The sequence below is a fragment of the Corvus brachyrhynchos genome, unplaced genomic scaffold (assembly GCF_000691975.1).
Source record: "Corvus brachyrhynchos isolate BGI_N302 unplaced genomic scaffold, ASM69197v1 scaffold10, whole genome shotgun sequence".
Classification (NCBI taxonomy): Eukaryota; Metazoa; Chordata; class Aves; order Passeriformes; family Corvidae; genus Corvus; species Corvus brachyrhynchos.
In genome coordinates, this window is record NW_008236180.1 from 5,060,701 (window position 1) to 5,084,518 (window position 23,818).

Sequence of the window (23,818 nt, forward strand, 5' to 3'; positions counted from 1 at the left end):
CTTCAGCTCTGGAGAAATCTTGTTTTAAAGAAGGGTTTGGGAGTTGGATATTTCGTTTTGGACAGAACACGCTCTGTTTGGCCCAAAATGAAGTAGAGATGCACACAGCCCTGCAATTTGGCCACCATTCAAAAAATCAATTATTCTCAACGCTTACACTGTGCCCCTTGAGGGAAATTGTTCTCTGACCACTCCTGGTCAGACGAACCATGTCCTGAAGGGTATATAAGCCATGAGCAGATAACAGTTTAACAGATCAAGTTATGGTTTATTCACACATCTTCATCCAGCATCAGCACACCAGAGGTATTTCCACTCCGACACTTTCTTTTCCTATTAGTGTACACCCTGCTCTTTTTCAAGATGAGTGCCCAGAATATCCACAGCCCATACTTACTACCCTCCACACTTGCAGACTGCTCATTTCATCATGAGGATGGAGCTCATTGCCAGGTCAGCTTCCATTTACTCTGGAAATTTGCAGATATTCTTTGCTACAGGACTTAATCTGCAGCCAAAGAGCTTCTGAGCAAACCCAGATGGGAGTTCTCCAGTTTAGGAAAATATATAAAATGTAGCGGGCTGTTTTCATAGAATCCATAATGGTTTGAGTTGGAAAGGACCTAAGTCTCACCTCATTCCAACCCCCTGTCATGGGCAGAGACACCTTTGACTAGACCAGGTTGTTCAAAGCCCTGTCCAGCACTTCTAGGCATGGGGAATTTATGGGAAATATGTGCTCCTTCACTGTTTTGTCTGAGAATGTCATGATCAAAAGTATTTCCAGCAAAAGAAACTTTGAAAATAATTGGACAAAAATGTGAAAAAATGGCTAATGTCCCTGCCCTCCCCCAGCTCTTTCTGCTATCCACTGATAAAATTCCAAAGGCAGAAGCCTCTCCCAGCATTCCACGTCACCCCCTCTACCCCTGTGCCACGACAGGTGCCACAATTTCAGCGCCACCTCTGGGAATCGGCTCCTCAGCTTGTGTCACACATTGGCCGGTTGTTTGTGCTGGGAGCAGAGCCGGAATGGAGGAGCTCTGTTTTGGGATCATCCCTCGGTTGTTTCCAGGTATCCTTGTTTAATGGCAGTGTTCCCCTGCTCCGGAGGGTCACACCTGTCCTTGTGTATGCTCTCCGTGCTGCTCCCAGGGTGCTGGCGGCTCCACGGGTGCAGCTCTCTCCCGGAGCGGCTGCAGGATCCTCCGGCTGCCGGCTCTGCATGGCTGGAGACTGACAACTAATGGTTAGTTTGCAAATAGCTGCATAAAAGATCAGAGGATAATGTGTGAGGGGTGGGGAAAGGAGGAAGGAAGGGGAATGACCGGCGGTGCTTAAAGAGAATCGATCGCTGTTTAATTTTTATTCAGTTCGATTTTCATTCTCAATTAAGAACAGGGTTCTTAATGCAGAGTTTCGCTCAGCTTTCATGGGGAGTCAGGATCTGGCAGAAAATGTGACTGTAATTAAAAGGGCCACATATTCATCTCAAACTTAACTTCTCCAAGCTTAATTTTGTTCTCAACCCAGTACAAATTAGAAACAATTTCAAGCTCCTACAGGTACCGTGGCCTGGCCACCTCACAGGTGGTCACATGTGGCCACCTGCATTTGCAGGTGGCAGTGGGGGTTCTCCCATGGAAAGGACTTTCAAATGGGACTTCTGGGAGAGCAGGGGTCATTTTGGGAAGACAGGGCAAGAGGAACTGTGTGTGGGCTGGCAACAGACTCTGTGTCCAGGAAGGGTGATGGAAAGGTAAGAAAAGGGGGGATCTGCTGCCTGCAGACCCTCTGAGCTTCTGCACTGCGGGCTGAGAGCATCAGCCCTGTGAGCGCTGCAAGGAGGAATGTAGAGGAGGAGGAAGAGGCTCTGAGGCACTGGAAGATTTCCACTCTGTGGGAGCTACCTGGCTGCATCCTTTCCTTACCTTTGAAATTTGCCACCTGTGAATTTTAGCTCTGAAATTTGCTGTCAGGAGGCCGTCATGTTGCTGCTCTGCTATAAGGCCCTCTGCATTATATTGGCGATAGCATTTGATTGTCGCACTTTGATATCACTGAATAGGTAATCAGACCACTCTTTATTTTAGCCTGAGGATATGCCTTTGATTTGTAGAGGTTGGCCATTTCTTATCTGAGTTTGAAAATGGGATTATTTAAATGTATATTGATGTTTTTCATGTGGTCTAACTGTGCAGTTCAACATGGTAATTCAACTCGTAGCTATACCAGATTGTTATCTAATCTGATAAGATATGAACAGCACAAAGCCGAGATGATGAAACAATTGGGATTGTTGACTCACTGGGGTCCTGCTAAATCCAGTCTGCTTTCATACTTAATTATCCTGTCAAGTTCCTCGAATCTTAGCTCCTCCAGCACTGCGATGGAGAACGGTGGTAGTGACACCACTTGGTGAATACATAAGTTGATCGAAATAATTTCAGCAGATACAATGGCTATTTATGCCTCAACTGTGATATGAAAAGCTACTGATTCAAACACCCTAGACTGCAAAATTGTCCCTCTTAGCATTTCTAGGTTCATTGAAGGCTGTTATTAAAGGCCTCTGGAAGTTAATGTTTTTGTAACATGAGCTGCTGCCTGACTGTCTCATACCAGAGGGGGGAAAGAGCAAGAGAAAATTAATCTTTCCTAATTTTCTCCCTAAACTGGTATTTACCACCTCCTTACACCAGGCACTGTAACTGACCCTGAAAACTTTACTGGACATTTACAGCCCGTCCCTCCTGATGCTGCTTACATCATATTTTATTCCAATTGTGAATGCAACTTCTATTGAAAGATAATTAAGTTGTACTAGTTAGATATAAAAGAGAAATTTTAAAGGCTCCCTCCACTGCTTGAAAATACTCATATTTTCACTTTTTCTCTTGATCATCTATAGGAGTAATTATGAGAGTAAAAGTTGTGTCACAAGAGGTAATAGCAAAGATAATGATGTCTGCAGCAGGTTAAACCAGGTATTTCAGGTATTCAAGAAAAGAAGCCATAAGGTTCAAGCAGAAGTATTTGAAATATTTTAATGGTCTGAATTGAAATCATACTCCTGTAAGTTTTACAAGACTCTTGTCTTTGCTGTAATTTGAGGTCAGCAGTTTGTTCTTGGTCAGTATTTAGCTCTAAAGCAATCTGGTTATGAAGGAAACCCGCTGATGATGATGATTTTAGTAGTCAGAGAAGGAAAAAAAGGCCCATAAGCGCTCACAGAAATCCCAAAGATCAAAATACCACTGTGTCAAGCCTCTTCTGCTGATTAACTCACTGGCAGGTTCACCTGTGGATGTATCTGGAGCAATCATTAAGAGCTTTGTCACGGTGTAGCACAGTCAGTCAAGCATCCTTGTATTTAAAATCAACACTAAAAAATATCTAGATATTGAAAGATGCTGCTTTATCTAGCCTGTGTGTTTTAAAGGGAGAGCCACTGCTTTGGCTAGAAGCATTGTCAGCTGTGAGGCTCAGTGATCTAGATCCAAGCCATTAATGTCTCCTTTGAGAAGCTGCACCAGGTAAAAACCCTGGAATTTCAGAGCTCCGAGCACCTCTCCATGAAGGGCAGCACCGCCACACCTCTGGACTGTGGAACCTTCTGGCCACAAATGGTGTAGGAGCCTCAATCCACTACTTTCATGTTGGCCCCCTTCAAAACTGTAGCTATTATGTTTAAATTAATTATGCTATTTTCTGTTGAAATTGCAGAGAGCTGTGTGGTAGAGCCTTGTCCAGCCCTGGTGCACATGAAGTGAATGGAGGCCCTGTCCTGGGCTTTTAGAAAGGCTGTAATCAGCATGGAAAGGAAATACCAACTGTTGTTTGAAAATGTTACTGCTAAAGGTCTCCTTTAAGCTGGTGTCTCTAGGAAAGTCCATATCTCTAATATAAACCAATGAACAAAAATTCTGCTTTTCTGCTTTTATTCCTTCCCTGCTGTGGGAATCTGTGCCTTTTGGAGGCTCTCAGAGGTGGGTTTGAGCCTGCCTTCCTACTCAGACCTCTCCCTGCCTCCATCTGTGCCATTTCTCCAGCTTTCCCATCCCGTGGATCTCACAATCCTTTACCAAACTCTGCTGCTGACCATCTCTCTCCCACCTCCTCCTCAGTCCCACTTCATCCACACCCTGACACCCCACCAGCCAAAGATGTGGAATAGAGCCAAGCCAACCTCATGGGGAAAATAAATGGAGGTTGATCAATAAAAAAAATATGAGGTGATGGGAAGATTCCGTGCCTAAGCACACACTGTGTGCCACCCCTCTTCTTGGGACTGTCACCACTGGTGTGACCCCAGCTTTATGTTTGTTCATCAAGCTGTAACTGCCTTCAACACCACAGAGAGACAGACAGACAGACAGACAGACTGGTACTGTAGCTGCACGAGAGGGTGTTCTGTCTGTGTTGACTCCAGGGATTACAGCCTAAAAACCCCAGCCTGCTGCACAGGGTTTGGAGCTGGGTGAGCAAAGGTCTGTGAAGGGATGGGGTTAGAGTTGTGTTTTCCTCTGCTTGCCCTTTTTCTCTGAGTTTCAAAGCCAGGGGTTGGGCAGGGCAGGATGCAGATCCATAAATGTCTTTTGATGTAGCAGAACTCTGTAAGCTCATCCCCCTGGAGCATCCATCCCTTCCACTCTCCAGCGTGCACAGGGATGCAGAGCATCCCACCTCAGGCTCCACAGAGTGCACGGGCTGAGCAAACCTCACTCATTTGGGAGAGTGTTGAGTATTTATTTCCTTTTCTGAAAATTTAAGCCCTCTCCTCATGGGATTCATCTTCGAGAGCTCCTTTGTGTGGTTGCCACCTCCCGGAGCTGCTGTCACGTTTTCCCCGTGCATGTGGGCCTGGTGCTGACCCTCATTCCCAGCCACACCTGGGCTTGCTGATGAGGTTCAGAATGCCTTAAAATAGGTTAATTTGTAGGAAAGTGACAGAAATAAATTGCTGGCACTTTTGTGTGCTGATAAGTTTAACCTTTTTTTCCCCCGAGCAGCTAAATTGCCAATCATCCGGAAACACACTGGAGCTCACCCATTACATAAAGGAAGCTGTTAGTCTCATTTAAAACAATATTGACCTTTTTCCTGTCCTTTCCATTTTGACTAAATTACAGGGTACATTTTTTGAAATGTGGCTTTTGTCTGACTGTAACCAGGTGACCCTGATTTTTCTCCTTTTTTTTTTCTCACTTTCAGCTTTCAACATTTCCCTTCTACTTCTAACATAGTTTTTAGTTTAACCACTGAGATTTTAAAATCCAGAGATATTAAAAAAAACAGACTTTGCATGATACATATACTTTCCAGTTACAAAAAACTACACCTGGAAACTAAGAAAGTTGAGCTGGTGCACCCTGAAATGCCTGGTGTGGGAGTAGCAGGGAGCATTATGAACATGATGGCAGAGTGTGTCTGTTCTTCCAAATTCAGATCAGTGAGTGTGTGTGAGCTTTCTGTTTCACTCAAAATTAATTGCAGATGCAACATTACCAATAGATTGTCTTCTGGGACCAAAAACATTTCTGCCAGCAATGAATTGGGGTTTTTTTGTTGTTGTTTTTCTCTTTAAATCAGGCTATGAGTACATGTGGCTCCTTGTAAAAACCAACGTAACTCATTCTGAGAGGGTTTTTTCCCACACAGAAACATTTTTCAGTTCATCTGGGGCCTTGGGCAGAGCCTCCCGGTGGCAGCTTCTGAGGACATCGGAGTGAATACCAGAATACAAGAGTGGACCTCAAGGTGTTTTTCTTGTACCCAACCCCTCTGATAGCATTGTGGCCTCACAGATATATTCTATTGTGTTTCCTTCATTATTTCCTGAAGAAATCCAAAGAGACAAAGGCTCCCTGCTCCAACTTCCTTCCCAGTCAGTGGCCACTGGCCACTTGACATCAACAGCATTTCCACAGACTGAGCTGAAGCCTCAGCTGGGGTAAATCCCTGTATCTCCCTTGCAACAGATGACAGAGGCTTCCTTCCATCAGCTGAGGATCCAAACCATCCTCCTGTACATCCATGAATGTGCTTGTGGCATTTGTTTCTTATATTAATTTTTCCTACATAAAGCCTAAAAATATTCCCATGTACGTTCTGCTGGCTCTTGGCTCACACAGAAATGTGTCTTGTAATACCAAACTGAAATTAATACAGGCATTTTTTTAATTCAGATGTATGCCAGTTCTTTACATTATTTTTTCTGAATCACTGAGATGTGAGTTTTTCCCCCGTTAGGTCCTATTTTAGTAGTTCCAGTGTTTTTTGCAGGAATCCTGACATGTAGGAAGCTTTAGGATTCCCTGGCAAGAGAAGCAATCATACTTCCATTAAACTTGCAATATACAGGCCTCTTGTGTGGAATATTTATCCCACAGGTTTGATGCCACAATACTGAGAGGCCAAAGAAAACACATCTTCCAGCTTTAACCCCATCTCTTCAATATTTGATTAATCTGAATCAGTGACATTGAAAATGGCTTGAAATATTTAATCATCTAAGAGACATTCAGAGACTACAGTGCCTTTGAAATCACCCTGCCAACAGAGAAAATAATTTCTTCAATTGCTTACTGGTACAATGTCCAACCCATCTGGGAAAATATTTGGGTTGCATTGCTAGCATTTGATTGACTCTCCTGCCAACACCAAAATTTTAATGAGCTACAAAAGGACAAATTATTCCAACCACCATCTCTGTGTTTTGTGACGAGGCCTTGAGAGGAGAGGGAGATGCTTTGCACTCATTTGCAGGTGTGGCTGTGGCTGTGGTGCCTACGTGGGCTGCAGGCAAACAAGTTCCTGGGGTTAAGCAGAGTGTGCTCCTGCAGTGTGTCCCTGCCTCCGCCTCTCCTCCTCCTGGAGGAGCAGCCCAAGCCCTCCTCCAAAGGACAGGAGCATTGCATCTTCCCTTTGGGCTGGCAGACCTGTCAAGATGCTGCCTTGCCAAAAGTTTGGGGATTTTATTTCATTCTAGTGATGCTGGTAGAGCAATTTCTTATCTTTTGGTTCTCCTTTAGAGCACAGGATTCAAAGATGCCTTGAGAAGCGCACAATGCACTGATGTGCACACTGGACTTGCAAGGAATGAAATCACCCTGCCTGCTGTACACAGCCCTGAGACTGGTTTTACTCTGCATTCGTATGTGCCTCCGTGTAAAATTGCCCCGCACAATTATCCAATCTCATGGCAACTATTCAGTTTGCAAAGCAAAAATAATCATGTGATTACCCTGCAATTAGCTGATAGTTACTAATCAATTACATCTGCAGAGTTTGCCTTCCTCTGAGGAGGTGTGTGGTGGTGGTTTACGGGTGAGACTCGGTGCCTGCCCCGAGCACTTCACAGACCACCAGCCTTGGTTTGCTCCATGGCTGAGCAGGTGCTGGGGCTGGAGGAAGGAAAATGGGACTAAACTCTCTGGGTTTAGTGGCAGGAGTCAGACACCACAGTGTCAGCAGGGTCTGGGTAGGGTGGACACCATGTCATTAACACTGAAAAGGTTGGCTGCAAAAATGTGTTTGAATGAAGCCTGAGTAAAGAAAGCAAATGCATTCCCAAAACCTCTGGATATTCCTGTCATCACTTGTCTTCTCCAAGCTTAGCACAGCCAGGGCTGCTTTATTCGCTTCATCACCCTGTAGTAAAAACAAGCACAGCAATGTGTAGTCCACAGGTATTTACTTACCCTGATATTCCTGGAGGGATGAGCATTACATTCTACACAAGGGCAAAAAGGAAATTTTCATATGTCCCTTGGCGGTGCAGGTTTGCTCTTCCAGCATGTGGCTGGAAACAAGAGATTGGGATACCTGTCACCTTCCCACCCAGCAACACTCTCCAGGATTGGAATACTTGCAATTGGTGAGAAAAGAAGATTAGCAAATACCTTTGAATGGCCACAAAAATCTGTCCTTCATCTCTGGGCATGTGCCCACACAAAACTCTCCCAGAACATCCATGGCTGAAGCTGGAATATTCATTCAGTGCATGGAATAAGGGACGATTTTGCAATATAAGGAGCAGTGCTGGGAAAACTGAAGGGGGAAGTGAAGCTACTGGCAGGTTTGAAGAACAGTTTGATAAATATTTCTGCTGTGAAAGAAGGAAGTAAGACATGACAAGAATAGAGATGTGTCCGTGAGAAGTTAGACAGGAATTTAAGGGGAGGGCTGAAAAGCTTGAGCTTGATGCTTCTGGGGAGAAGCTTATTTTTGAGAGAGAAGGAGAGAAAGAGTGAAAATACTGTGATAGAGGGAGAGGGATAAACCCTGAGGCTATAAATCCAGAAGACCCATGCTCGAGGGAGCAAGGGGAGGGAGGCTTAAGGCACTTTGGGCAGAAAGATGTGTAGCCGGGTGCAAAAACCTGTCACCTGCCCAGCCAGTCGTGAAGCCTGGCATGACTGCACTGTGGTTCCACTGCCCTGATCCTGGGTGGCTGCTGCCAACTCCAAGGACCACGGTCCAGCTGGGACAAGCCGTGAAGTGGGGCTGGATGTGTGCACACCTGCACAGCACGGGTGGAATGCATCCTCCTCGCCAGTGCCGTTCTCCCTCCCTCTCCATCACCCCAACCTCCTTTTAAGAAAGATCCCGACAACACCATTAAAATGTCTTGCGTCGATTGCAGATTCATTGTTCTCTAAAAGCTAATCCAGGCTCGGGTAAACACAATGGCCCCTTTTCCCCCAGCCTGACATTTCATTTACACAAGAGCCCTAGCCGCCGCACCGCACCGGCGCAGCCATCAAGCATTGATTGTGCTATTCAGCGGGATGGCTCAATAATTACAGTCCCGGATCTCCAAACCCCACCAAAGAGCAGGCTTACCACCGCTAGCCTTTGTTGCTAATTGTCCTTCAGGATACTTGAGATGAATTACCGTGGCTTACATTTTCCTGGTTTTCCTTTCCTTTTCTATTGGGTTAATATAAAGAGAAATCTTTCCACTTAGCGGAGCTGGACGGATCAGACAAGTGTAGCATTGACTGTTGACAGCACTTCATAAGAAAACCCTCTGACTGCAAACTGTCTCGTTGATATGTTCAGCTTGACACATGGGATTGATTTTTGATTGTTTTACAAAGCTCTCCTGTGCATGTTTTCATTATCAATCCTGGGCAGTTTTTGTACCAACACTTGGAAAATCTTAGAGCTATTAATATAACTTGACATCATCTATACTGCATCTAATTGTAACAAGTAACACGACAAATTAAGCCTCTTTCACCCAAGCTCTCCAAAACGGACTGCAGCCCTGATTATTCCTCCAGCTTGTTTTGTTCGGGGGTGCATGACACAGCAGCAACATTATTTCAGTTCAAAGATTTTAATCCTGCTTGTTGTAAAGACAGAATTAGGGCTGAAAGTTTTACATTCAAGGCAGGCAAGTGCGATCAGCACTGAATCCGTGCTTATTCCCAGCAACTTCGCCGGGAACTGGATCCGCTCCCGTGCAGGCTGCTGGACTGCAGCTCAGGAGGTGATGGCACACCCAGGGAAAGGACAAACATTCCTTGCACACATGGATTGGTGCATGTCCTTCATTTATAAACTCTGGGGTCCCTAACCATCCCTTCCCCATGTCTCCAGGCTCTGATCTACCCTTCCCCTTTCTCTTTCCCATCTTTCTCTGACTATGCCTCTTCCTCTCAAGCCTCCCCAGTCCTCCAGAAACCCCAGAAAGGAGCTGGGATGTTTCTTTCTCTTTCCCATACAGTCACTGCATGCCTGCTGATGGGAGTCTTTGCACAGCAGTGGCCTGGAGCCGATCTGAACTACCTCAGAAATTTTGGAGGAACTTCCCTCCCTCCCAGAACAGACAGAAGCCATGAGTTATGGTGGAGTACTGTGATGTTGGGGGTAGCAGGCCCACATAGGGCATAAGCTCCTTCTGCCAATCCTGTTCAGCAGTTACCCTTTGGATAAAACCTGCCAGCGCTGCCTTTGCCTTTTTTTAAATGCCATATGTAAAAAGGAGGAATGAAGCTGTCTAAGCTGAGTTTTAGAAGCAGGAGGCCCACAGTCCATATGCAAAACTGCTGCTGCTTTTCTCCCATGTCCGTGGTTTCCGTGTGCGCAGCCAATGGGATAACCCACTCGGGAGCCTAGCAGCACTCACTGACCAGGCAGCCTGGATTTCACAAGATGGTTCTTTTTATTCTTCAGACACAGGGGGAAAAAAATCATTTTCCATCACTGCTCCCTCCCCTTCTTTTCTCCAATAAATGAGCATTTGCTATTCCTCGGTGCTGCGCATCATTTTTCTGAGCCCGCAGTGCAATTACCTCCTTTGCCATCAGCTGGGCAGGGGCTGGGAATTTCCACTCTTGCACAAATGCCCATCTTGGTTTTCTTTCTCTAAAAAAAGCAAGGCCCTAAATAGTGTGTAAGCACTTTCCCGTGGCTGTGCACCCTCTTCATAACCCTTCCACTCGAACAAAGTGATTGTCTGAACTGAAATCGTTTCACTGAGATGATTAAATTAGTTCCTACATGCCGGAGAAGTACAGAGGTCTTGACATTTATATTTGGGTATTAGAGTCTGACATTCAAATGTATTCCTGTTTGAAAACAGTGTAATTTAAAAAGTAGCATAAAATCCATTAATATAATAGGGAGAGATGGCGATGCTTTAATTTGTGTGGGGCTGTGCAAAATGATCATTTCCAGGGCCTGCAGCAAGGGCAGAGCTGTGCTGGCTGGGCTGGTGCAGGCAGGGAGGATGTGCTCCCTGTGGGCCCCCCAGACACACCAACACCCCAAATATTACACCCATGGAATTCAGGATAAAATCAGCCATGGGCTGAGATGTCTCTAACCACAGTGGGTTTGTTTTGACAGGATACAATCTGCTATTTCTTCCTGCAGCTTGAAGCACACCTGTGGCTGGGATGTCAAACCAACAACGGGTTACATCTTCAGAAAGACAAAACAAACAATTAAGCCTGTCCTCAGGGATCCCAGCAAGTGAAAAGTGCCAACACCTATGCAGGCAGCTTGTCCCAAATTCACCCATCACCCCTGTAAAGAGAACCTGACCTGACATTAGGTTCTGTATTATGTGATGTGGATGCTTAGGCTGAGGGTTGCCATTATTTAGGAACCAAAGTTACATGGGTTTTAAGTTTTTGCCCCAATACTACACTTATTTAATGAGTTTATTAAAGAATCCAAATCCCAGTGTTTTATCATGTCTTGGATACCAAAGCAGAGTCTCTTTTGCCTGGAAAAAAATTTTCACCACATGCAGCATTGCCACTTTTCAATGTTATTTAGAATGAGTGAATGCAAATGACATTATTCAATTTGCAGATGCGGTTTCATTCATGAGGTGACATTAACATCTGGTATCTAAAGGAAACATTCTTCAAGTAAAATAAAAAAATCTGATTGATAAACTCCTGAGAGCAAATCCTCCACTATGTCAGCAGCAAAGCAGCCCAGCAGCTTCATCCCTTTTCATCAAAACAAAACCCTCTGTTGGGATAATCGTGTTTTTCCCAGGATGTTCCTCAAATATGGAGGGGGGGGAAAGAACTTAAAGGTCTGAGCTGGAGCATATGAGTGCAGAAATGAGTGTGGCCGTGTTTTTCTGTCGTGTGCCTGCACATATTTATTATTCTCGTCTGCAGTATTGATGACCACGGACTGATCTCGCTGCACATGCGTCTTCCTGCCCTTCCCCTGGCTTGCGCAGCTGAAAAAAGCTGGGATTTTTTATTGCTGTTTTCTTTTTCAGCAATGAGCAAAATGCCCCATGTTGATGTCAGTTCATTTTCCCAAGTGAAAAAGGAAAAAAAATGAAAATAATAAAAGCAGTATAGGAATCAGGGCAGGCCACTGCCATCAACAGCAACCAGGGCTGGGGGACATTGTTCTGGCTGTTGGGGGCAAGTCAGGAGAGGGGAATATTTCCTGAATCCAGGCTTTTATTGTGCTGGGGCACCCTCATTTTAAAGCAACAGGATAAAACAGCTTTCAGGATCAAGATCAGGCTTCAAAATAGTGAAAATTGCTCACACAGCTCGGATGGTGGGTAACTCTATTTGGCAAAAACAACTCCTCATTAATGGGTAAAAAATGAGCACAATTAGTGTGAATATACATTTGTATACATGGGTGCATGTACATATACATAATACACCCTTATTTATTATGCACACGCTGGGGTGTGTGTGTGAGTGTGTGTATGTATGATAAGAATAATGAGATATAACAAAAATGAGGGGACAATTATTCTGATCTTTTGTAACCCAACTCAGCTGGGTTGGCTCAAAATTATCATTTTGAGCAGTCTGAAAACAGAAAACTAAACACAGGAGATGATAGGGAGGCGTATTTTAAAAAAGAATTAAAGAATAAAATGCACAGAGACAAAATGCCATGTTTTGTTATGTCATTCCCTGCCTGCCTTTCTTCATGAGAGAGATTTCAAATTAAATTCAAAGACTCTACTTTTAAATAAGCAATGAAAATTGAAAATAAGCTTCCTTGTTAAAATATATATCTGTATTTCCAATTCCTCCCTCTTTTTTTTTAAGGTAATGCAGTACTGTGAAATGATACCAAAAAAAGGAAAATAAATAAATAAAAGGAGGGCATTAGGTATTAGGATTCCAAACGGGATAGTACATCTTTAATGATACATATGATAATTAAAGAATACAATAAACACAATTAGCATATGTTTTAAACAGTTTATTAGTGAAGCTTACCATAAAATCAGAATATATAGAGCTCCAGGGTTTGTTGGGATAACAGCTTCTAATCCTTAGAGTCATAAAATCCCTGGCTTGGAAGAAATGGGCATCTTTAAAATGATTGAATCAGCAGGCCTCGAGTGAAAACACACAAATTAGCAAACTCCAGCAGTTGGGCACCGCGCGAGGCTGCGACGCACGGAGGTGAAGTCACCGCTGCCACTGCCCCGGCAGCTCTGATGGAGCTCAGCGGGGATGGAGTGCTGCGGTGGACATCGAGGAGATAATGACTTTAACTCCTTCCAGACCAGGGATACCAAAAAAAAAAAAAAAATTAAAATACAATAATAAATATCAAGACATTTACCTTTATTTTGCAAGTGGTCATCACGGGGAGAAAGGAATGGCTGAGTAAGTGATGGATATAAAGGAGATCACGGGCTCGCAGGGCACAGGGGGGTGCTGGGTTTGGGTTGCCCTCCCTCTCTCCTTCCCTCCCTCCTTCCCAGCTCTCAGGGTTCCTGCCAGGCAGAGCACAGGGTGACCCCCACCCAGGGGGTGTGGGAGAGCTGGGACCCAGGGGACGCACTGCAGGAATTGCCGGGAGTTTAGAAGTTGAGTCATTCTGTTCGCCCAGTCTGGACAGGGCTCTGGCCGCTCTAACAGAGCAGACAAACAACACTCTTGGTAGCGGCACTTTGTTTCTCCTGCTTTCACCTTTTTTTCCCTTCCAGTGTCTGTATTTCCCCTTTATCTCTTCTTTTCTTTCCTTCTGACTTCAGTTGGGATTTTTTTTTCTGCTAATGATTAACATATAAGCTCTTTACATTCATCTCCCTACTGTAGAGATAATTTCTTCCCTCTTTAGTCGTTTGTTTGTTTGTTTGTTTGGAGGGGGTGAGGATGAGTTTAATCCTGCAGTTGGGAAATTTCAGGTTTCTTTTGAGCAGCAGGGAAGGCTTTGGATGAGAGTCAGTGTGGGCTGAAAGGAATGAAGCTCTGCAGAATTGGGTTTTCAAAGGGAAGGGGCAAATTGTCAACTTTATAACGACTCCTCATCAGTTGTGATGACTTCCCAGCTCTGAGCAAGGGAGAATAGCAGTCAAGCAATGTTTGAACACATTCTTATGGGGAAATTGGGGAGTTTGGATCCTGAAATTAGATCTGAAGGCAGCCAAATATCTCCATAAAAATGGGAGTTTCACTCAGCTGAAGGCATTTCACATTTGCACAGCTCCTAGTCTCACCAGAACCAGCTTTTCCTGCTGCATGGCAGAATTAGTGGGCACGGTGCTGCTGTGCACCAGAGAGCTGCCTGCTAATCTGGGTGGCAATGCTGAAAACCCATGGCATGCATGGGGACAGCACATTGCTTTATGTTTATCCCATGCTTGGAATTTATGCTGGTATTATTTTCCATAACTTCTGCCTGGACCTCAAGTCCAGGAGGTGGAAGCACTTTGTCGTAACATTGCCAATGCACTGCCTAAGCCATGTTTTACCCCGTAGATATTTGTTTATTTTTTGCCCCATATTAGTCTAAAGACAAAAGGAACAAGCTGGAGGAGAAATGAAGGTCCAAAAGGATGAAGTGACTTCACCAAGGTCAAACAGCAGGACGGTGGTGAAGGCAGGAATATAAACATGAATTATATTGTCACTCTGCTAGAGAAAAAGGTTGAAATGCAGCTCATTTTTTTCCTGTAGTTTAGACCCAGCTTGACGTATTTGACCTCTATTCAGCTGGCCAAGGTCCAGGGAAACAAATATGAAAAATAGGATTCTCTGTCTACTCAGGGGAAAGACATGAAGGTAAACTAAAGTGTGTCATGGGTTAACTCCACAGCACGGGAGATTAAGCAAACCAAGGGCTGAGTCAGGGTCTGGTTAACTGGTTTTTCTATTGACTTCATTGGTTTTGAGTTGCATTGAAAGGAATAAAGAAATTTGGCCCAGGGATTGGGAGGGAGGGGAGGGAATGCAGTAGCACCCATTTGTTGTTGTAGTGTTTCCCCACTGCCATTCCTGCACTGCTCCACCACTGGCAGTGCTCGACAGACCCCAGATTCAGTGCAGTGGCAGGAGGTCCAATCCCAGCGCGTGAGTTTTAGCTCCATCTCCAGTTTTCAGCAGAGGAATTCAGCATCCAGGGGAGCATTCACAGCAGACTGACAGGGAAGAGCAGAGCAAAAGCCACTTGGGATTCCACTCAGCCTGTAAAACCCTCACCCAGGGCATGCCCTGACCCGGAGGAAGGTTGTGCAGACCTCCAGTCCTGCTTCCTGCTCCTTCTGGGGAGGAGTTCATCACCTGGGAGGTGTAAGGATGTGGGCAACCCCCTGATAAATGGGCTGTAAAACTCCTGGCACGTGAGTGTTGCATGATCTGTGTGCCAGATGTGACTGGCCTGGAGCTGGTGTCACTGGAGGGACCTGACTCTGCTCCCTTGGGCCACTTGCCCATCCCTGAGATGGGTACAGGGGCACTGGGGTAACACTGCAACACTCAGCTCCAGAGCATCCTCCAGAAACAGGCAGGAAGAAGGAGTCTGGATCAAAATCAGAAATAGAATTTAGTGTTGGCTGCCTCTCTCTGCTCTTGCCATTTTAGAGAAAGCCATGACATTTTGTAAACCTTGAGAAACTAAGGAAAATATTTTAAATAATGATGTGTGCACTGCTCTCTTTAGAGTTCACTATTCTTCTTCACTGTTCTCCAGGTGTAAGCATTAACCCACTTTATTTTTTTTTAACCACGTGCCATAAGCATTTTTGCATTTTGAATATAAGGTCAATTTAGCATATGCAGAATATTTTCCTGTTCACTTTCCATTAGCATTTTATATTTATTAGTGAGAAACTCAGAAATAGTGGCTACTGAATTCAGCTAGAAACCAATTCTACACTGAATATTTAACTAAGACATGACTTTAAACTGTGTTAGTTATTTTTATAGGTATTCTAAAAATAATGCCATAGGGTTTATTACCTAACCCATATCACACAGAATTTGACATTTGGATGTTGAGGGCTCATATATATGATAAAACAGTGAGAAAATATGCACAGGAAAATTTCAAGGCTTCTGTAAAATAAAAATAAAACCCCCAGAAATTTATTATGTGCCCCAACTACACTGCAAATTGAAAAACTGACAGTGGTGGGCAGCCTGTGCACCAACATTTATCAGCTTGGATCCTCTGCACAGGCTCTTAGGATGCTCCATCAGATTAATGTCTCTCAGCAAAGAACATGCTATAAAAAAACAAGGCATGCAGCTGATAAAATTAATGAAACAAATCATTGTTGTAAAGCATTTGGTGAGGTGTGAATTTGAAAACTAGTTTCCCAATATTTGTAAAATAAACAGAAATTAATATCCATTAATAGTATCATAATGATCTTAACTGAGAATGTTGAACTGTTGCCTGTTTTGTTCTTTTCAACTGCAGCATCTCGCTGCAACTGTTTTGTGGTTGGGGAATAATCTGCTTGTGTATTCTGTAATGACACAAGAAATAAAACGCAATAGGAGGAATAAAATCTGAATTCCCTTCTCAGCAAAGAGTAATTCCACAATCCATATATTTCTGGTAGCTTTCCTATATAAGGTGCAGAGCTTTATTTTCTAGACCCATTTTCACTGCTACCTCGAGTCGGGCTCACAGGAGGAAGCAATTTGATTTAAGATTTGGGGAAAACAAAACTTTTCCCCAAATCTTAAATGACACTGAGTGGTGCTAAATTTCCTAAAGCATTGGAGGGTGATGCAGCTGCCATAGAAGCCTCCCCATGGGACAGTCCCTTCTCATGGCCTTTCCCACCAAGGATGATGTGTTTCAGATCTCCATATCTCTGTGCATAGGTGCCTTTCAGATCAGCTAAAATGTGAAAAATTCAACATTTTCCATGAGAAATGGCTTATTTGCAGTTCTGCAGATACCACAGTAGCTTGCTGGTGAAACAAGGCGCTGTGCGGACTGAAGTTAAAATACCAATACCTCACAAAGTGAAGCCATGGAAAGAAAGAAGGGAATTTATTCTCTTAATCAGAACAGCAGTGTGGCACAGGTTCACATCCCGATAGTTTTTACATTGTCATTTACCAAATGCAAACAATGTGGTGCCAGATGGTGCCAATGGGTGAAGGGACAAGTGGGTTCAGACATCCAGGAGCCAGGACAGGCCCAACCCACCCTTTTCTTGGTGCCAGTACCTGAGAGCAGCAGCTTTATCACGAGGAAGCCTCAGCAGTGAGATGGGAGTTTTAGCTTTGGCTTCCATGCTCTCCTTTGCAGTTTGCTGGGTCCCACGTTAGTGTTTGCACGCCTGCCCACACAGGGAGGGAACATATGTTTTGGATGGGATCCTCTCTTTGAAAATGTGTTTTTGAAGCAAAAACAAATGTTCAACATTCTCTTAGCAAATACCTCTTTTTAAAAGCCTTTCCTCATGTATCTCATGCAGACATGAGTTAGTGTCTGTCCACCACATCACCATTAATGGTTGAGCACAGTGTCCATCAGGTCCACTCCGGAGGGACTGGAATTTATGGGGATAACTGACTTTTCACTCCATTGGCTCAGCAACCTCATTAATTTGGCCTCAGTCAAAATATTTCATCCAACCTGAAAAAAAAAACCCCAACATGTTTTACCTCAATATTTCTCAACCACTTCTATTACTGCTACCAAGATTTTAGACGTCGTTCTGAGATAAAAAACCTCTGAAACATTTCGTTTTGGAAGTGTGGAAGCAAAACTTTTTTTAGCCCCTTTTCCAGCCTGCCACGTTGCCATATTTACCACGGTGCTAACAGTTGTCAGAGATTATCTGGCTGAGTCACAGCTTGTATGGGCTTCACTCTGGTCCTAGAGACGCGAAGCAGCTCCTCTGCAGCCCAAGGTTTATGTTGGCATAAGCGAGATCAGAATTCGCCCTTCTGTTTACCATTTAGCTGAATCACCCCATCACAGACCAACTGTCATCTGTCACTCCATACTTTTAATGGTACATTGCACTGATGTTGTCTATTTTTTCCCCTTCCCAGCAGCCCTGTCACTCTGGTATGTGCTAATCTCTTCTTCCAGGCTTCTGGTGGATCTCTTAATGGCGGTGCCACAGCAATTTAGGGTTTTTTTAAAAAAAAAAGACAAGAGAGAATTTGGGGAGCTGCAGGCAGAATCAGATTTGCCCTGTAACTCAGGCTGCAGACTGACCAGAAACTGGGCTTTTGGAAATGCCTCCCAGGATGTGTTTTACCCACCCAGTCCCAGGCATGGCATTGTCTGGGGAGCAGAGGAGGTACCCCCCCTCCCCAACCAGAGCGGGGCTGCAGCTCTCCGACAAAGTTCATCGCAGAGAATTAATTAATTTTAAAATTGCATTCTCTTCCTCACGCCGGGGCCTTGCTGCAGCTCTGTGTTCCTACAGCCAATGGACCAGAAATCTTTTCCCAGTGCTTGGCTTCCTTGGGGCCCCGGCGGTGACAGAGCCTGGCTGCTGATTAACCCGTGCGGTGACGAGGGATGCGCGTGGCCCCGGCAGGCGCCTCGCACAGTCTCGCACCCGCTCCGCATCCCCACACGGGGAGGTGCAACATGAATCACGTATCCTCTCGGTGTTGTGACAAACAAAACAAGGAGAGAAATGCCTTGCAAAAGGCAGTTTGGCTGTGGGAGGCACTGCCCACCCCGGGCAATAAAAATATTTCAATGTATTATGATTATTCCCTGCCTTCCCCAGAGGTGGGGGTGAGTGTGGAGGGGATTAAAGCTACGATAATCTTCAGTGAGTTTTCTGTTTGTATATGGCGGGGTTGGTCAGCTAATAATTTTAGCCTGTTGTTATTATTATTTTTGCAAACACCTAGAAAAAGATTCTGAGGTTTTCTCGTGGCCTTTCCAAAATTACCCATATGTATGTGAAATAAGCAGTAACACTGAGCAGTGAATTCCGAGTGAAGTAGCACTTAAACACTGCAGGCAGTGCCTGCGAGTACGAACCCTTTTGGGGGTCCCTACGTTTTCATGTTGGCAAAGATTTTTATCCCTGCAAAATGCAAGTTAACAATTCACTGTTCTGGTAAGTCCAAGTTGAGGGTGAAAATTGTTTCACTGCCTGGATTGCTGAATGTCTGCAACATGGAGTGCACAGAACTTGTAGAGGTCCATCTGGTAGGAGAAATAATACTGTGTCATTGCGAAATATGTGTCTGGGTGTGAGTGTATTTCTCTGTACTCCTTCTTTGTCATGATTCCTCGGTTTAATTTAAATACATGTTTCACTTCTCTCCATATTTCAGGTTTATTGCAGAGTATGAAAATCAGGAAGCTTTTTGTTCACTTCATACATCTCTTCCAACAAAGCCAGACATCCAAACCCGGCACAGACTCCAGAGTGATTATTGTTACACATGATCTATGGAGCAGATAAATTACAGCTTGATTTTTATAAGGTATATTGAGCCTTCAGGCTTCAGCAGAAACAAAAACAAAACAAAACTCAAAACCTTGGTTTAACTAGTAATTTGAGGAAATATGACAAACCTGACGCGGAAGTCACAGAGCAAATAAATATGCACATCCATCATTTTGTAAAATAATGCCTTCACTAGAGAGACCTCTGCTTGCTGCAGTCTGCAGTGTAAAATTTCTTCATGGTTTACTGGCCTCAGATCCTGCTACACAGAGAATCAAGTTAGCTATAGTTGAAAGAAACAATTCTGTGTAAGAAAAACAGTGTTGTGCAGTAAAATAGTGCACATATCAATCATGTGAGTGAAAACTAAGTTGGTTTTAGGATGTTTTGTAATATTCTTGGAACGTTTAGAGGTGTTTTTTCTTTGCTTGCTAAAATGATTGGAGGTTCTTTGCCTTTATTGTAAAATAATCTAGTTCCTAGAAATAAAATCACACGGTAGTTATTGCAAATAGAAAATCCTACAAAATACAACAAAAGGCAGTTTCAGAGTCATCTTCTGAGCACATTAGTTTTGTCGGTGCACTGGAGAGGAATAACACACACAATTCTCCCTTCAGGAACTGGCTTTTGGTACCAACTCTTTTTTTGTAGCTTGCCAATAGCTGGAAGGTTTTGTGTGAATCTAAAGAGCACCATCAGTGTCCTTTGCATGAGATCTGCCTCTCAAACTGTCCCATCCCTGCAGACCCAGGAACTGCAGTTCTCCCTGAACTGGAGTTCACAACACAGCAAAATGTACCTGCTCAAAGAGGAGGCTGTGGTTTGGGCACTGACAGGGATGTCACCTTTGACATCTGGAGTTGGGTTTTACTCAGAGTTTAGGGGTTAAATCCAACAATTTATGTCAAACTGCTTCTGGATAAAAAACAAAACACAACCAAAATGCTCCACTCCTAAGGAAGTGTCTTCATCAAAGCTGCAACCCTTTTCATGCTCCATTCCTGATCCAGCATGAACTCAGGGTTTTCTCCATTTCCAGGGATGCTTCTCAAAGGGGCAAGATGGAGAGGAGCCAGATCACATCCACACACAACCATGCAAAATGCAAAACACCCACAGTGCAGAAAAGAAGATGCTGCCCTGTGCAACAAGGTGGGTCTGGGGCCTCCCAGACAACACAAGACCTGGATCTCCAGTGTCCTGTGCTCAGTCTCCACCACTTTCAGAGAAATTCCAGTGCCTGGAAGAGAGCAGAAGAGCCTTTGTGTGCAAATTCCCAATGGGTCAGATGTACAAACCACAAACTGAGTGGCTCGGCCACACCAGAACTGCTGTAAATCTGAGGATATGCAGAATTACTGCTGAGGGTATCAGAGAGCTCAAACACCAAAGCTGGAGTGCCAAAAAGGGAAGGACTTCAGGTTAATAGATCAGGAAGAAGGGCTGAAATCCCTTTTGAGATGTTGCCTGCTTTATTAGGTCTGCCCCATGGAGCCTGGCTGGGAAGTCTGCAGGAAGTGTCTGCATTGGACCATGAATCTGTATCTTCCACCCTTACCACAAAATTGTCCTACATGCACAGCAAAGGCAGTGGTCAGAAAAATAAGCCTAAGTTTGACCTCTCCAGCAGCTGTTTTATTCTGATCTTGTAGGTTTTGGTACATAGGTATGATCCTATGTTTTGGTCTAATCCTGCAGTTCCTAGCCAGGCAAACCTTACTTGGATCATAGTTTATATGAAGGGTCCATCATCTCCTTCACTGTGTCTTCCAAGCTGCATCTTGCAGTTTAAAAACCAAGTGCACGTTCACTGCTCTTAGCATTGCAAAGCCAAAATAACTGGTTTGTGCTTCATCCATAAAATTGCCAGCTAAATATTCATTCTGGAGTCATTACTGCAGGTGTTTGTCAAGGAAGATGTACAAAGCACCCTGAACATGTTTAGCATTTCATGTACCAGGCTGAGCTGCAGGAGTGACAGGTTGAAAAATCTTGTTTGGACTCATAGACTGAAACCATTTAATATAGAAGTCACTGGTGGACTATAAATATGGAAAGCCAGTGCGCCACATTTTTAGAGAATCCCCATTCTGCATGTCTTTTAAACATATTGAAACTTCAGAGAAGCTGTAGAAGTTAAACTCACCAATTTTTGCTTTGAACATCTACACTTCTTCAACAGTGGAACCTTCAGAAGCTCAAATGCCTGCACAAAATACTCTTTATTTGAATGTGCACTTAGATTAACTGATCCCACAAAAGCCAACTCTGTTCATTTAGGCCAGGAATTACCCAATTTGCTCACATAATCTCAGCAATTACATGTTCATCTTTTTTTTAAATATCAGACCTATGTGTGTGATTTACGTAGTATGTGATCTTTTTACTTAACCTCAAAGATATTAATCTTTATTAAAGGGGATGAGAGGCAAAGAGGGGGAAGAGAAGCCAGTGACAGATACTCTGACAGTGAGGAAAAGTAATTTATAAAGTGAACATCAGTAAACATTAGGAGTGACATATTGATATCAGCAGCCAGGAAACGGCTGGCCGAGCTAGGATGAGGTATTGCACCTTAAATTGTGGCAACCATATTTTTTTCCCAAGGTTGATCTTTTATATTTTTTAAAGAGAAATTTACTATTATGCCTTCTGCTTCCCCTATGGTAAAATGCCAGAAATTTGACTGAGATTTACTTAAAGTGACAGCAATGCCCCATTTTGTCCAAGAAAGATGATTACTAAATGTCATGTCTATCTACTCTCATGTGGATCACTTATTTGACATGTTCGTGTCTCAGCTTCATAGCAGTTTGCAGCATGTTTTCTGGTGCTCTGAGGCAATCTGAAATCTTTGTGGTGCAAACATGAGCTGGCCAAAGGCAGTTCATTAAAATAAATAAATAATGCAGTTTGGAGTCGCTGCTCTCTATTCCAAGGGTGTCAGGCCAGAAAAAAGCAAAAAAAGCCCTCACAAAACCAGACCAAGAGCGTATGTTCTGGTCAGGCTGCCAGAAGGCCATTGCTGGTGGGATGCTCTTGCCATCTCAGCTGATGCAGAACCACACCAAAAGAAAATATTAGCGTATTTAAATACAGAAAATAACCTTGTACCATTTACTGTTCTTTTTTTTTTTTTTTTTTTTTCAGAAATCTGAAAAATGGCACACTCTGAACCAGGGCAGAGTGTGGATTTTCCCACTTTGCTGCAGGACCCCACTCTGCTGAATTCCTGGAGGGAGAGATGCAAAACCCAGCTGGGTGCAAGGGAACCATCAGCACGAGCTCCTGAGGTGGAGAGTCCATTTAAATCTCCTTTGCTGGGCCTCAGAAGTGACCCAAGCAAAGCAAAATGGAAAGCAAGGCAGAAAGGCTTTTTGCACAAAATGGAACAGTAGTCATGAATAATTAATGGCCTTCTACCTTCCTTGCCATTTTAAGTTGTCTTTCTTAGTACTTATTGCCTTCCAGTCCAGAAATGTGTCTGCAGATTAATTCATGCATGTTTTGCAGCAGCAAGTCAAGAATTAAGGTGTGCGCTGGAGATGCAACCTCCCACCAGACCCAGCCTGATCCAGCAGTCTCCCAGCCAGAGCCAGGGAATGCTCTCACACAGATTCAGGCTCTGGCATCCTCTTAGCAAGACCAAGAGCTCTTTTTCCCATCCTCTTCTCAAAATTTCTACCAACCCTTTTCAAATACGGAAGTTAATAATAGCAGAAAGGGCTTAAATTCTGAAAGCAAGGACATACATACATGTCATGAGAAGGACATACCTTTGGTTTGCTCCAGCACCAGAGATTCACAGATTGCCATATATTTACAAATTTTGAGGTGCAAATACTACAGTCATGAAATACAGTGATGATATTGAGTCCTGGCTTGTCCTGTTGACTGCCCTGTGCTACCAGTGCAGTCACACTCTCAGTCAAGTTTGTGTCATCAGCCAATCTAAGGGCGGCTCTGTAAAATCCCAGATTTTTTCTCCCAGACATTCCCTTTGATGCCCAGCTGCCAGCTCCCATGTGGGCACTCAGACAGAGTTTAACTCCCAGAAAACCTGCAGGAGCAGCAAAACCAGCTCAAAATGCATCCTATGTAATAAGAGCGTGTTTTTTTAGTGTATGGTGGAAGATTAAAGCCATTCTAAATGAAAGTAGAGTGTGTAACTGGGTACAAGATTTCTAAATAGGTGGCACATGTCAGCAGGCATTACAAGAGTATCTTTAGGTGAGCCTTTGATATTGACTGCTGAATAGTTCAGTCAGAGAGACGCGACCAAGTGAGAGTTTCACTGCCTTGATTTGTTTTCTGGCTAAAATAAATCTGAATAGAATACACTTAAATTATCTGTGATTTTTCTGCCTTTAAAAGGACACATAAAAGCTCATGAGATCGCTGCGGTCCCTGGGGAAAAAAAAAAGGAATGGGAAAAAGAAACCAGGAAAACCATGAAAGATTCATTTTAATGGAATCCAGGTTTAGCTGTTTCATATTTAATAATGTTTAATATTTCATTTACTACTGGGGACTCACCTTTTTCAGAAGAATGTGAGATCCAAGGCACTATTGTGCATTAAGATTTTATGTCTGACTGTAGCAATATTATAAGGGTTGGCACTGGAGCTGCTCAAGCCTTCTGCAGAAAGCCTGGAAGCAACAAGGCTTCTTTCTTTT

The 23,818-nt window shown here is 43.8% G+C and overlaps 2 long non-coding RNA genes across 3 annotated transcripts in view; one reads left to right on the forward strand and one right to left on the reverse strand.

Annotated features, from left to right (window-relative positions):
* Window positions 1–665: 665 nt before the first annotated feature.
* Window positions 666–23,818, forward strand: part of LOC108446730 — a 33,064-nt gene continuing 9,911 nt past the window's right edge. Inside the window, exons 1-2 of one of the 2 annotated variants that reach the window (XR_001862029.1) lie at window positions 666–1,249; window positions 22,292–23,818. The exon at window positions 22,292–23,818 is cut by the window's right edge and continues 212 nt beyond it. This is a non-coding gene — a long non-coding RNA (uncharacterized LOC108446730). The remainder of the gene's footprint in view (window positions 1,250–22,291) is intronic. The other variant, XR_001862030.1, reaches the window with a different exon arrangement.
* On the reverse strand, window positions 12,703–22,326 carry LOC108446734. The gene is made up of 2 exons (XR_001862032.1): window positions 19,267–22,326; window positions 12,703–17,346 (listed from the first exon to the last, which is right to left on the reverse strand). It is a non-coding gene; the product is annotated as an uncharacterized LOC108446734 (long non-coding RNA).